The following is a 15,552-nucleotide window of genomic DNA, read 5'->3' as shown; positions in this document are numbered from 1 at the left end:
TGCCAGCTGCAGCTGATGGGAGTTGGAAATCCAAAAATATCAGAACGGGCACAAGTTCCCCATCCCGGTCTTAATGCAAAATGGAAGTTAGCATTCCTCAAGAAGAGGAAAATACTGCTCTCCATACATGATACAACAAAATAATAGACCTTTGGCACCTTATTGCTGGCATCCAAGGGTGCTATCATCGTAAGTACAGGATGAAAGAGCATCAAGTTGCAGGGAGCATCTTCCTCTAGTTGTGGCAAAAAGGCAAGATGCAAAACTGCTAAGATTAACAATAGAAGCTACCAATTCTACTCATGTTTTAGTTTTGTGTGGCTGCATTATTATTATTAAAAAAAACAGATATAACCTGATGTAAAACTTGCTTTTCTGGCTTTTGGCAAGACTGCATGCACACAGGTAACAAGCAAATGTGATCCGTAAAGATTCCAGACTTCTGACAAGCTGTGTGGCAGACTGCTGCCACTGGGATAAAATTGGGGGAACAAGAATGAGCATTGCAAGACTTCAACTACTATGCTTACCTACATTTATTAAGAATTTGAATTATTAGCATTACACTAATAGTGTATGCAACACCTTCCAGAGTTACATAAACAGAAGAGACTAATCTTGCTACCAAATTGCTGACAATCTTAAATACACAGTGGGGATACTGTCCTCAACTGTGGCTTGGGTGGGGGGTAGAGAGATATAAAAGTGTTGGGTGGGTAGAATGTATGTAAACTGTCATTATAGCTGCTGAAAGCTTGCTTACAGGCAAGGATGTGTGCAACATGTATTACATACGTATATGGAAAGAATATGTTATTTCTGACTTGTAGAAACATGAATAACCAATGTGGTGCTCTCCTAATGTTCCGAGACTACAGCTCTCATCATCTCTAACCACTGCCCATACTGACTGGGGCTGCAGTCCAACCATGTCAGCAACCCCTGCCCTACATCTTTTATCGAACGTCACTCATCTAGAGCAAAAAGGAGTGCGTGCACACACACCCCTCATAGAAATGGGACCTCTCTCCTGTACATCAAAAAGAAAAGTTGCTGCTATTCTGCACTGTGTACATAATAATTTGCTAGTAAGATAACTAGAAAGCACCAAACTGCCTAGCAACATCATTTAAAGAGGTAAATAAAGAAATATTAATACCACCAAGTTTGTGGCCTTACACCAGCCAGTCTTTCATTCAATCTATTTCTTTTGGAGTTCCAGTCCTTCCACATTTAATAGGCAACCCGTAAGCATATAATAAACAGAACCTTACAAATGTTAAATCTCCACCTTCTTTACCATCCTTTCTCTGGTTGCCAGAAACCAATGGAAGTAATAAGAAGGTACTGCAATATTTTGGAAAATGCACAGATTTGGGTTTGGTTAATCTTTTTAGGAAAGTGTTTCTCGAATATACTGGCAGCTACTGAAAACTCCTCCTTGGCCCCCTTGCTGTCCTAAAACATGATAGATAAATAATAAGCTTAACAGGACGCTTTGTGCTGTGTAGATGTGTCTCATAGAACAAAGGATCAAGCTTACAGGTTCTCTCCCCTTCTCCTACATGCCTCAGAGGACATTTACTTTGTGGCAACTGCTGCCCCCTGGACCTGGTAGGATGGCTAGGAGATTGTGGGGGTTTGGTCAATGGGGTCAGGAAGTTTCTCCTCATATCCATCCCTTACAAAGATACTGTGAGCATTTAATAATTGCATTTTTACAAACGCTTAGTACACGCACAATGGTATTCAAGTAGATTTTTCTCAGAGTAAACCCACTGAAATTAATTAGTTAGGGACATTAATTTCAATAAGTCACCTATACTGTGCTGTGAGCATAACAATGATGTTAACAAAACATTCATTCTGCAACACTGAGTTGAATGAGGATGATATAGTCCAAGATGATGAATAGCAAAAGCATGAAGCAGAACACCCAGGCTGCAGTGCTACTACAGCTACTACAGTGATGATGGTGATGATGATATTGGTAACAAGAAAAAATCTCCCCTGAAGTAAATGGGGAATTGAGCAACAAACACACTCTTAGGATACATTTCTAGTCCCACTACAATGCTGCTGCTGGTGGTGATGATAACATTGTTTTAAAAAAAATCTCTTTCAAAGGAAATAGGGAATTGTGTAAAGAGCATGAGAGAAAAACAGAAACACTTAGCAAGCCATTTCTGTCTCTCATTTCAACAAAAGCATCCAGAATTATACCCCCTCCCAACTATCAACACACATGTATTCTAGCATGTGGGTGGTATTCAATGCTAGTTCTTCTCAGAGTAGAATCCTGAAAGGGCAATGCCACACAAAAGAAGACCGTTCCATTGTATCTGGAATCTTGGTTTACAATAAATGATGGTTAATTGTTGAGTCAAGCAATTTCAAACCATAATTTATGAAGCTGGCTTGTTTAACAAACCAACGTTGTAAACCAGTACAGTGGTGCCTCGCAAGACGAAATTAATCCGTTCCGCGAGTCTCTTCGTCTTGCGGTTTTTTCGTCTTGCGAAGCACGGCTATTAGAGGCTTAGCGGCTATTAACGGCTTAGCGGCTTTAAGAAAAAGGAAACAAACTTGCAAGAACTCGCAAGACGTTTCGTCTTGCGAAGCAAGCCCATAGGGAAATTCGTCTTGCGGAACGACTCAAAAAACGGAAAACTCTTTCGTCTTGCGCGTTTTTCGTCTTGCGAGGCATTCGTCTTGCGAGGTACCACTGTATTCCTGGTTCATGCAAGATTCTTTGAATTCCCATCTACCGGTATATACAATACAGAACTGAGGAGGGGTTGGAGTTTATAGAAATCTGCTGGGATTGGCTATGCTATGAAGCTCCTGGTGGTGAACACCATTGAACTGCTGATCCGCTGCTGGCTTGCTGTCACCACCAATCACCTGCTTGGCTCTGACTTCAAGCCTCCCTTGCCAAGGCACAACAGGGAGCACTTGTAAGGCTCTCAATTGTTCATTGGCAGCTGCATTTCTGGCTGTCATCACATACGACATCAGGTGTGGGGCAGGTTACATGGATTGGGGGAAATAGCCACGCCAGCCAAACTGGGACCCATGCCAGACCTAATTAGGCCCACAGGCTCTACACCCGTGTACCAAACCATGATTTTAGCATTATGTGCAAACAGACCCCATTCTGAAGCCATTTAGACACTGTTTTAGCTGCACAATTGCCTCTACTCCTACAAGTCGCTCTAAGCTGCTCCTGGCAGCATTTACACCTCCTACTTATGTGACAATAGTGGATTGTATGCAATGGTAACAGTATCTGACCCATTAAGCAGATGCGTAAGGAGAGTGATACACAACCACACAAGTAACAGTGTCTCCCACTGGCCCAACTGGTGGTGACATGGGGCTAGGCCTTCTCTGTAATGGCATCCTGACTGTGGAACAGTATCCCGACAGAGATGTGCTTGTGGCCCACACGAACATTATTCCACCAAAAGCTAAAGATCCACTTGTTTATCCAGGGGCTTTAGGGAAGGGTGGATTTGGCTGATGACCTGTTATTCTTTGAAAACTGCACTGCCAATTCTGTATTTTACTGACGCTATTGCAGGTTTTCAAGGTTGTAATTTTATTTGTATTCTTTGCTGATCTATGCACCGCCCTGGGATCCTAATGGAGGAATGGCAGGGTATAAATATGAAGAGTAATAAAAAATGACAGATGTACCGTATTTTTCGCTCTATAAGACGCACCAGACCAAAAGACGCACCTAGTTTTTGGAGGAGGAAAACAAGAAAAAAAATATTCTGAATCTCAGAAGCCAGAACAGCAAGAGGGATCACTGCAGTGAAAGCAGCAATCCCTCTTGCTGTTCTGGCTTCTGGGATAGCTGCGCAGCCTGCATTCGCTCCATAAGACGCACACACATTTCCCCTTACTTTTTAGGAGGGAAAAAGTGAGTCTTATAGAGCAAAAAATACGGTAATTATTCTGGAGGGCAGTTTGGGAGCAACCACAGTAGTGGCAGCAACCACACAGCTCTCAAGGTAAGATATAGACAGCATTAACAGGACATGATTGGAGCTTTTCGGGGATTATAGTATCATGAACTAGATCACTGGTGAAAAGCTGTTGTATTCATTCATTAGGCACTACAAAATCATTATACAGTATAAAATTTGGAAGTCTGAGGGTTCAACAAACTGACAAAATTTGTGACATAGCATGGGTCCAGAATAAACCAAAGAATGCTATTTAAAGGAACTGGTTACTTGTCATTTTATTTATTGTCCATTTACTTCAATAATTTATATATTGCTTAATCAGCAATCTCTAAGCGGTGTTGTCACGAAGTAATTTTGAATTGGTTGCTTTCAGGGAGACAGAAATTGTGATTTTCTTTTAAAATCCCTTATGTGTCAATGCAATTTGACAAATCAAGAAATTATTTACAGTGGTCTAATGTTTTAAACTACTGTTTAAATCTGTGATCAGATATCTGTTGTTATACAAACCTGATATTAATACCCCACACCACCAGTATGCTGCAGAAATGTAGTCTTAAAAAAAGGCAAAATGGATGTTATCTCCTATCTTACAACCAAAGCAGAAATTTGCTAATAATAAGGTGATCATTGCAAGTCACGTTAATCAGAGACTAAATCTACAGAATTCCAGGAAATGTGTGTTAAAGTGTCTCGCAGCTTTGATTTTGTTCAAGTCACATTAAGCCAATATATTATCTTATTAGTGGCTTTCAATGCTGACAGAAGTACTGATGAAATTTGTCCTCCTAAAAGATGGGCTCACCGCTTACATCCAACTGTTCACTGTGCTGTGAAGGAGGCATCCTGCAGAAATCATCTCATCAGGAGGTTTGTTCCACATGTTGTTGGAATCAGGTTTTCAGTGTGGCGGCACCTACCATTTGGAACTCCCTCCTCTTACATATCAGACCAGTGGAGTCTTTTTTGTCTTTTCAGTGAAGACCTCCCTATTTCAAAAGATCTTTTAAGTGGAGGACCCACCCCCCCTCAGGTATTGGATTTGATACATATGATATTGTGTTCTTTTATCATTGATATTTTTATTGCTCCAAGATGTTCCATAAGATGCACTCCACAAACAGAATGAAATGAAATGAATAAAAATAATCTTCCAAAAAGAGAGCACAAAGAAATCAAGGGTTAAGCCCTGAAAACAATAAAGTACTTATTTGCATGAGAAGCTGTGTGTTGATACTACCAGCTTTCCAATTAATGCAGTATCTAATTGGATTACATAATGAAGTGATTAATTTACAGCTGAAGTTAGCAGACAGCATAAACGAGACTCCATGCCCCTTAGCTTATATGGAGCTCAAAATTCAGTGCAAGCATGCAATGATCCACTGTAACTTGAGGTGTAACTTTAAAGAACAATCTTAGTTGGTCTCTAAGGTGCTACTGGTCATTTATTTTATTTTATTTTAAATATATTTTTAAAGAACCCCAAGAGACTGGCTGCTTATATTGATCCAGGATAATTTTAAATCAACGTCTGATTAACTTGAAGTGGGGAAGAGCTACGGCTCAGTGGTAGAACATGCCAAAGCTTCACATTTCAATCCTCAGCATCTCCATGTTCAACTGAGAAAGGCTCTTGTCTGAAACCCTTAAAAACTTCTGTCAATCAGTGGAGAGAGCAACAAGCTACATGGACCAATGTTCTGATGTGGCATAAAGAAAGTTCTTGTGTCCTAGGTCAGACAGCAAAATAGTTTGCTGTCCATTTTCTTTTTCATCCCCTTACACAGCATCAAATGCAGCTGAGAAGAATCCACTAAACTTCAAGAGCAGAATTTGGGGAGGTTCATTGGGAAGGAGTAGCCTGAAAAGTTCTGGTGCATGTCAAACTGAGAGGGGTGGCTAACACCCCAGAGGACAGGATCACACTTCAAAACGACCTTGACAGATTAGAGAACTGGGCCAAAACAAACAAGATGAACTTTAACAGGGAGAAATGTAAAGTATTGCACTTGGGCAAAAAAAAAAAAAAAAAAAAAAAAAAGAGAGGCACAAATACAAGATGGGTGACACCTGGCTTGAGAGCAGTACATGTGAAAAGGATCTAGGAGTCTTGGTTGACCACAAACTTGACATGAGCCAACAGTGTGACACGGCAGCTAAAAAAGCCAATGCAATTCTGGGCTGCATCAATAGGAGTATAGCATCTAGATCAAGGGAAGTAATAGTGCCACTGTATTCTGCTCTGGTCAGACCTCACCTGGAGTACTGTGTCCAGTTCTGGGCACCACAGTTCAAGAAGGACACTGACAAACTGGAACGTGTCCAGAGGAGGGCAACCAAAATGGTCAAAGGCCTGGAAACGATGCCTTATGAGGAATGGCTAAGGGAGCTGGGCATGTTTAGCCTGGAGAAGAGGAGGTTAAGGGGTGATATGATAGCCATGTTCAAATATATAAAAGGATGTCATATAGAGGAGGGAGAAAGGTTGTTTTCTGCTGCTCCAGAGAAGCGGACATGGAGCAATGGATCCAAACTACAAGAAAGAAGATTCCACCTAAACATTAGGAAGAACTTCCTGACAGTAAGAGCTGTTCGACAGTGGAATTTGCTGCCCAGGAGTGTGGTGGAGTCTCCTACTTTGGAGGTCTTTAAGCAGAGGCTTGACAACCATATGTCAGGAGTGCTCTGATGGTGTTTCCTGCTTGGCAGGGGGTTGGACTCGATGGCCCTTGTGGTCTATTCCAACTCTATGATTCTATGATTCTATGTGCAGAATGTTGCTTTCAAGCCTTTGGATCCTGGCTATCTTTGACAAATAGAGATATACTTTGGTATCTATCTAGGACAAGAGCTGAGATACCGTACAAATGGGTGCTACGTTATAGCAGAATATTCAAAATGTCCTTTATTCAACAATCACATCTCAAAATGTTAACCTGGGTCTTGCTAGATCCAAGGAACCATCAATTTCAGCAAACATGAGAGCAGCCATGATGAACTAAAATGGATGACAGCAATGGAACAATCCTGCTCTTCAAAGGCTGCTTGGATATGCTGCTGAATATAATGACAGCCAACACATGACTTTGGTATCTGGATTGGAGAGGAAGATTAAAAAGGCTGTACAAAGATGCCGAAGGAACAGCAAGTGTTATTGCATATGGTGAAACACTTGGGCTATTTTGGAAGAAGATACTGAGACATGTAACACATACTGACACTGGGACGTGTCAGTGACCTGTGTGAAGTCAGTGGTGAATGGCAGAGATACCAAGTGCACCTTCCACTAGATCAGGTTGTTAATGATAAAAAATGATGCAGAATGAGTAAAAGATTGGAAGAGGGTGTACAGCTTTATTTTCAGTTTACTTTTCTCCTTCACACTACACTACAGCTACCTTTCTTTTCTATCCTTATGGTTTTATCTCCCTATCTCCTTTCTTTTTTACTGTTGTAAAAAAAGAGCAGTGGTAAAAAAAGAGCAATTATAAGACAGTGTAGAATAGCCAGAAAAACAGATGATATGTACTGGAGTGAGTTTTAGATGCAGGCATTGGATTCTTATTCAAACTGCTTTAATAGCTTGGACAATGGCGTGCAATTTCTTAGATATTATTCTGTTAGTTGCCATTCTATGCTTTTTCCATGGAACTGCCTGAATAGGAGGGATAATTCTGCCATATTGCAGTAAGCTCAACTGAAACCCCCTCCCCTTAATTACAGAGTAATTCCATATATATTAATAAGAAGACACCACCAGTAAATCTTTAGGTAAGCTGCAGATACACAGCTATGAAGGTCAATTTCCTTTTGTAACTAACACACACATAATTTTAGTAAATGTCTCTTCCATGAAATTGTATCATTGATACAATCATTTTATATAGTCTAAAATCTCTCTTGACATAAATATCCCAATTTTCCCACAACTGAACCAAGGGTCTCCTCTTTATACCCGATTCTTTAAAACGATATTTCCTGCTGGCCCCTGCTTCTCATTTACAACTGTGAGGTGAATTCTATTTTACTGCACAGAAAATAATTCATGAAAACGTGAAAGGCAATTATGGGCAAACTTTACAGCAGCTATATTTTAAGAAGCAATTGAAAACTTAGGAATTGCTTTTGAGATCACTTTCAGGCCCTATTAGAAGACATTTTTCCCTTTAAGGGATGACAGTTTAATGCATGCTTGGTTTGATTATAATGTTAGGCTATGCACACTGTGGGTGGAAGGGGTAATGGAAATGTAAGAAAAGGCATGTACCATTTCTTGGCTGCCTATCAAGTTTCTTAAAAAAAATTAAAGCCTTCAAAAATAAGATACAACAAAACTAAGCTCTTTCACTTCTATTTTTAGCCAAACATTGTACAGGTGGGCTGGCATTAACCTACCTCTTGCGTTTATAGGCTACTGAAGGAATGTAGTGTTAGCACAGCGCTGAAAATTTCTGTTTCCACTTTTCAAAATGAAAGTAGCACTCTCAGTGAGTAGACATACCCTTTACATTTTCACCTTTTTTGATCCTGTTCTTTACAGATGGACACATCAGTTTATTTTCACCCTTTATCAGTTCTGAGTGTGTTCAATCATAGGTTCATCCATCCCAAGTTTTGTACATTTAAAAAAACCAACCAACCACAAAACACTTAAACTGGTTACATTATATAGGCATTTTGCATGCAGTCTTCCCCCTTCCTTTTGTATACTTTCTAATGCATTTCCCCCCTAAAATGGATTGGGTTTTTTTGGACTAAAAACTGCAGCACAAGAACCAAAATCTATAAGCAAGTCTGGCAATTTAGGTCACTTTGCTTCAGTATTTGGACTAAATGGATTACTCATCCATCCCTGCTACCCATGGGCACTTGCTCCCCCCCCCACCCCCATATGATGCTTCTTCAATTACCATTTATGGGTCTCTCCTTTCCAGAGTGATCCCAGCCAATCAGCGACAATATAATAAACACAATGATTTCATGATGCTGTAATCCCAGTTTGGGTAGCTAGCTATAAAGCCACCTGATGGAGGGCAACACAACTAAGTCAGAGAGGGCAGTACGTCCTGGACTAGTTACACGGGTTATCCTGGTCAATCAGAAAATATGCACTAAAATGATGTCACTTAGGGAAAATGGATTCCCGTTTAGGAAGTCCTTTCCTGAATATAGGAACATTTGTTGCCTTTTGTCTTACCCTAAAAAATAGTAAGAGAATATTCAATCAATGCTGATTAAAGTGTCACAAAAGCTGCCCTTTCTTTTGGTTCAGACATACAGTGGTACCTCGGGTTACGTACTTAATTCGTTCCGGAGGTCCGTTCTTAACCTGAAACTGTTCTTAACCTGAAGCACCACTTTTGCTAATGGGGCCTCCTGCTGCCGCCGCGCCGCCAGAGCACAATTTCTGTTCTCATCGTGAAGCAAAGTTCTTAACCTGAAGCACTATTTCTGGGCTAGCGGAGTCTGTAACCTGAAGCGTATGTAACCTGAAGCGTATGTAACCTGAGGTACCAGTGTAATGATGACTTGTAGGACAGCGAGTAATGGGAAATGGTTTGCATGCACCAGGGAGTATCAAAATGAACAAATAGCCCTGAAGAACATAGCATTCTGGTGGCCATGTGTACTTTTGCTAAGTATAATGAAGCCAGATAAAGAACTGAAAGCAAGCTCAGATACCTTTTTCAAAAACTCCCAACTGTACATCCACATGAACTGCTTCACTTCTTCAGCATCTACACACCCCTTTCAAGAGCAATTTGACAACTTTCATTAGTCACCTTTCATGTGCATTTCATATTAGGGAATCAATGCTGTGGTTATCCAATGTTCCCTTGTATTGATGAATCAACTAGAATTTCTAACAGTTTAGATGCTTGTCGCATGTCTCCCAACAATCTGACACAGCCCAATTTACACACAGTGGTGGATCTTTTGTGCACTTCTTGCGGATATGATTCAGATAGCAGATGATATTTCCCAAATAGCAAAAGCACACTTTATTCTTACATTTGAAAAGGTTTGTTTTCAGATTGTGTAAGAGCCAGAATACCCTCTAAGGCAACCTTTTTCAGCTGTGGGCTGGTTCACTGTCCCTCAGACCATGTGGTGGGCCGGACTATTTTTTTTTGGGGGGGAGGAATGAACGAATTCCTATGCCCCACAAATAACCCAGAGATGCATTTTAAATAAAAGCACACATTCTACTCAAGTAAAAACACACTGATTCCCGGACCGTCTGTGGGCCGGATTGAGAAGGCGATTGGGCTACATCCGGCCCAAAGGCCTTAGGTTGCCTATCCCTGCTCTAAGGAGCTTAGCTCCACGGGTTCAAGTGCATTTGGACGGGAACATAACTCAGTGGCAGAGCACATGCTTTTGCAAGTCTCTGGTTCAATTCCTGGCACCACCAATTAAATAAAAGATCAGGTACCAGATATGGAGAAAGCCACATGGATCTAAGGACACAGTATAAGGAAGCTTCCTAAGAAAGCAGCCCAAAGCACTGACTTAGATAGATTCAATAAGCAAATGGGCACGTATGGACTATTCTCTGATATAGAGAATAGCCTCCTCTGAGAGTCTGTACTTTGAATTCATGAACAGTTCTCTAATAGCACAGGATTTATTGGCATCAACTTAATTGCAATATTTTAGTCAGATGAGCAGCGCAGAGACTATAGTATATATTTTAGGTGCCACAAATGAATAAAATTATCACCATTAAATGTAATTCAAATGTTTTACTCCTTCCAATACTGAACTAGGTAATTAAGCACCTATCAGTCAGGAAGCAAAATGAGGCCACCCAAAAATAAAATAGTGGTTTCCCTGCACTTGGGGAAACAGGTATGCAGAAGTGTATTAGTTTGCATATTTCTTTTAAATGGTCCTGAGAGTTTCTAGGACATACAGAATGCTGAATGCATACAGGCAAAAACTTTCCTTCCCATCTGCAAATCTGAAGCACCACTACAAGTGTCTTGATTCACACTGACTGGAGCCCCAAACAATAGCATTTCAGCTATCAACAGGGATATTGCATGTTTTCTAAAGCTGGTGTCGACCTGTCTTTTCTTAAAACAAAAACCGCAGAGGAAAGATTGACTCCAAATTCTACTAGTGATTTTTAAAATCATTTTTAAAATCACTTCAAACTCTTGAAGAAAATCTATAATTACCGACGAGAAGTTGGTGACATGGTGAGTGAGAATCGGATGTTCTAGAGCTTATATCTTCAGTTTTACAAAACTTTAGCAGAGAGGAAACCCAGGATTTTCGGGAAAAAGAGAGACATCTTGGAGAATGGATCCTCATTGCACCAGTGATCACAGGATACTTTTTCAGGTCCTCAGTGCTCTATGATATCTAATATCTGCCAAAGGATATTATTTGCCTGCGCATCAAAATTAAAATCTGAGCAACTGGACCATATTTAAACTTCTTTCAGGATCCAAGGAGGAACAAGCCTTGGCAATGGGGAAACAAGAAAAGATAGAAAAATGAACCATCTCTAATGCTGGAAAGAAAAGGGCTGTGGTGATAGCAAAGCAAAGAGACATAATAAAAGAGCCCAGAAGTTCATATGGGACACAGTGGGGAGAGAACCACTGTGCAAGTTGAAGTCCTTCTGCTGACTGGACGTATCAGCTGAATCACATTAATTACATTAATAGTAATTATTTCTGAAATTCTACCTATGCATATACATTAGCATATGCAAATCCATGTGAGGTTTTTTTAATTATTAACAATGTGTTAAGTTTCAGAGGGGACCAAGTTGCAGAGGAGGGCTAGGTGACTAACAAAAGGCTCAAACATCCTTTCCATCCTACATGCTTTTCTTCAGGAGGGGAGGAGCAGCCTCCTCTGCCCCCACATTGCCTAGAACTGGAAAACATCCCCACAAGCAATAAGCTTATTTAATACCAGTACTTCTTCTCAAAGCCATTTAGAACAGAGGTACCATGTTCTGTGCTTCTCTAAGCACATAGCTCCAAAACCGCCCCTTACTGAGAAGCAAGCATGCCTGCACTTTAAGCAGGTCAACAGAAGTGTAGTAATGGCAACAGAAGATGCTGAGTAGAATCCAATGCAGTGCTAAGTCTCTTGTTCCACTGGTGCACGGATTTTTTTTTGCGGAATGGAACATTCCCCCCCCCCACACACAGGGGGAGTGCTATTGTGCAAACAAAAATCATTGTACTGATGGGATGCAGTTGTTAAATACCATCCACACACACAACAAAGACAGCCTGGAGCAGCTCCAAATTTTGGAGATTTCAATTAGAAATTGTGGCTGGGCCCTTAGCTAAAGCTGGTTACAGCAACACCTTTGTCAATGTTGTATTTCCATACATGATGTTTTCCCCACTTAAAAAAAAAAGAAAATCTCAACATTTTCCTTCAGTAAGATTCTGTATTTCCTTACCATCCTGTAAGCATAAACTGCCAAAACTGAATAACATAGACATATCTACTCCAGGAAAGTAAAAAACTAACTATCCTGTTGGGTTGGATTAGTCCAGTTGCGGATGACTCTGGAGTTGCGGCACTCATCTCACTTTACTGGCTGAGGGAGCCGGCGTTTGTCCGCAGACAGCTTCTGGGTCATGCGGCCAGCATGACTAAGCTGCTTCTGGCGAACCAGAGGAGCGCACGGAAACGCTGTTTACCTCCCTGCTGGAGCGGTACCTATTTATCTATTTGCACTTCGTGCTTTCAAACTGCTAGGTTGGCAGGAGCAGGGACCGAGCAATGGGAGCTCACCCCGTCGCAGGGATTCGAACCACCGACCTTTCGATCGGCAAGCCCTAGGCTCTGTGGTTTAGACCACAGCGCCACCCGCTGATGGGAGTATTAAATGTATTCCCCCTCCCCTTTACATCTTAACCTCTGCATTTCATTGTTTTTTGATTTTTTAAAGAAGCTTTAGTTAGTTTTTTGTGCTGTTTTTAACTGGAGTTGTGATTTTCAATGTTTTAATACATTTGCTGCTGCATTAAACATGAGCATTGTTATGAAAATTAAACAGCTGCATGTTTGACTGCAAAAATTCATGCATTTATCTCAGCCAAGACCTTTAAATTGATGGAAATAAATGTATGCTTTATTTAGTACACATTTATATGCACTTTTATTACTTTACATCATGGGTGAGGAATCGGATCTGACTAGTAGGCCAGATTGTTATCTCCCTCAGCCCACCACCCACAGGCCAAGTCTGTCAGGTGGATGAGGCCCCCTAGCTGTTAATCATCTGATGCTTTGACATCAGGTGACCTGTTTTTGCTCACAACTTACTTTCAAACCATGTGGGTAAAGGTGTAGCCCATGAAAAGCACTATGTGGGGCTTTGCTATGCATAGTGCTCCGTAAGTGCAGCAATCAGCTGTGCATAAGTGCAACACGGTTTCACAAGCCTCTTGCATAGCATGTCAGAAGCTTGACAGCTACATCCTTACCTGTCCTACAACTGGCATCATATAATGGCACTGGTGGGTGTTGCTTGGCTACAGTGGCCTGGTGGACCTAATTATGCCTGTGGACCAAAAATGCCCTACACTGGGTTCATGTTAATGAAAGTATTTTTTGGCAGAATTAAACTAAGGACACAATGTTCTAGGTCATAATCAGTGCAAGAGTATTCTGCTCACAGTGCAAGCGTATTTCAAAACATTCCATTTATGGCAGTCCTATGGTATTTTACTTATTTTTCTAATGCATTAAGAGAAAATTCTTCAGCACTGGCCATAAACGTAAGTAAAATAACATATAAGAGTAGTTTCCATTCACCATTTGCTCCATCTTGTCACCATGTGTAACTTTGTGGGACAGCAGCAACACTTACAACTAATTCTATTTTAGAGTCGCTTGAGGTCTGGCAGAAAAACACCTGTGACTACTCCAACAAATAGGATACTTTATCCCATATATACTTTGAAGTCCTGAATCAGGTGATCCAGCATGTACTACGCACCATTCTTCCCTGTGTCTCTGGGGCTGTTTGTATGCCATGTATTTAACTCTACAGTAGTTTTAATGTCTGTCTGCACGGAAAGTGGACAGGAAAGGGAAAAACAAGAAATGCTGCACGCTTACACAAGCTTTGAAATCTAGCTTGGGATTGTAAATTTTCCATCTATCCATGCTTCTAAAGGTTCCCATTCCAAGCTTCATGATAAACTGAAGAACTGATCTGTTACAAAAATATGCAGTATTTCAAAAGTACAAATACACAAAGGTTATTCGGTGCTTAGCATGAGAAAATTGGTGTTACATCATTTTCACTTTTCAGGTCGTTCCATGGTTGGGTATGATTTACAACAAACATGAGGACCAAGTGGAGAAAAGTGAGGTAAAAAGCAAAAGAGCTTTCAAAAGTAAAAATTTCAGAAATTGTGGGTTTCAGAGGTAAACTAGCTCAGTTCTTCCTTGCCTGAGAAACTGTTCAAGAAGAATTATATCTGCTTATCATTTTCAAAATGCCATTTCTGAAAATCACATTTGTAGGGAGTGCAAAAACTTATCAGCTGTACTCCATAAATAAGACCAAGATAGCTTATTTTAAAAGTGAACAAGCACAAGCCCCCAAAGGTTAAATTTCATTGAATGCCAAGACTGCAATCCCCACTGAACTCAATGGAGTTAGTTCTGAACAAACAATGCTATAAGAGTAAAAACCAGGAAACAAAGAAAGTCAAGTTTTATTATTAAATAATCTGACTGATGTCTTAAAACAGCTTACATATTTTAAAAAATAAGTCTACTGGCTTAATCACTTGTGATTTGAAACAAGAGGTTTTAGATGAATAATCCAAATATACGCTTTGTTTAAAGTAGTTCTGATTATGAGGATATGATTTTACGTTAATTATAGGAACTATGCAAAGTGTTACTGATGACTTACAGGTTTATGAACTGCAACAGAATCAGAACCATGCCTATCAGATGTCGAGATAATTTATGTATGTTCAAATGTAGTCACTGAGTGAAGATCAATTTTAACCAACAGAATTTACTTTCCGGGGATTGTCAATGCATTTTCCTAAGAAACTGCAAAATACTGGATGGACTGTCAGCTGTAATATTCCATGTGTATTCGTGGTCAATATGAGTTAGCTTATTTTAAACAGAATGAAACAACATATTTGATTAATCCTCATGCAGTGCTGTCAAAGTATTGAGTTGTAGGAGAATAATTTTATTGATCAATTAAACTTGCAAAATATTTTCTCTACCTATTTGGGAATCTGGAATATATTTCCTATTATAACACCACATCACAGTCAAAATTAACATGCTAAAAGCCATTATGCCATCAGTGAAAGAATACTGCCAGTTGCTTCACTTGATTGTGTCATATTACTAAGAAAGCCCTTAGCAATTTCAACCTAAAATGCAAAATATCTGCTATGTGTGGGTACAAAATAACAGGGAAGAAAGATCTGTCCAGCAACACTTCCTCAACGTTACTAAACAATCTTGGTGAAAAACTTTAGTTTGCCATTAAAGTTGATGATCTAACTGACAGATTAGTCACTATATAATTCCACTTACTAAAGCTATT

The 15,552-nt window shown here is 40.2% G+C and overlaps 1 protein-coding gene across 3 annotated transcripts in view; it reads right to left on the bottom strand.

The window, feature by feature from the left end:
* Nucleotides 1-15,552, bottom strand: part of SCAF8 (SR-related CTD associated factor 8) — a 77,041-nt gene that overhangs the window by 22,774 nt on the left and 38,715 nt on the right. The gene's annotated exons all lie outside the window — the stretch shown is intronic.

Source organism: Podarcis bocagei (assembly GCF_964188305.1).
Source record: "Podarcis bocagei genome assembly, chromosome: 3".
Classification (NCBI taxonomy): Eukaryota; Metazoa; Chordata; class Lepidosauria; order Squamata; family Lacertidae; genus Podarcis; species Podarcis bocagei.
The sequence above is the reverse complement of the archived record's forward strand: the minus strand, read 5'-3'. Positions and strand labels throughout refer to the sequence as shown.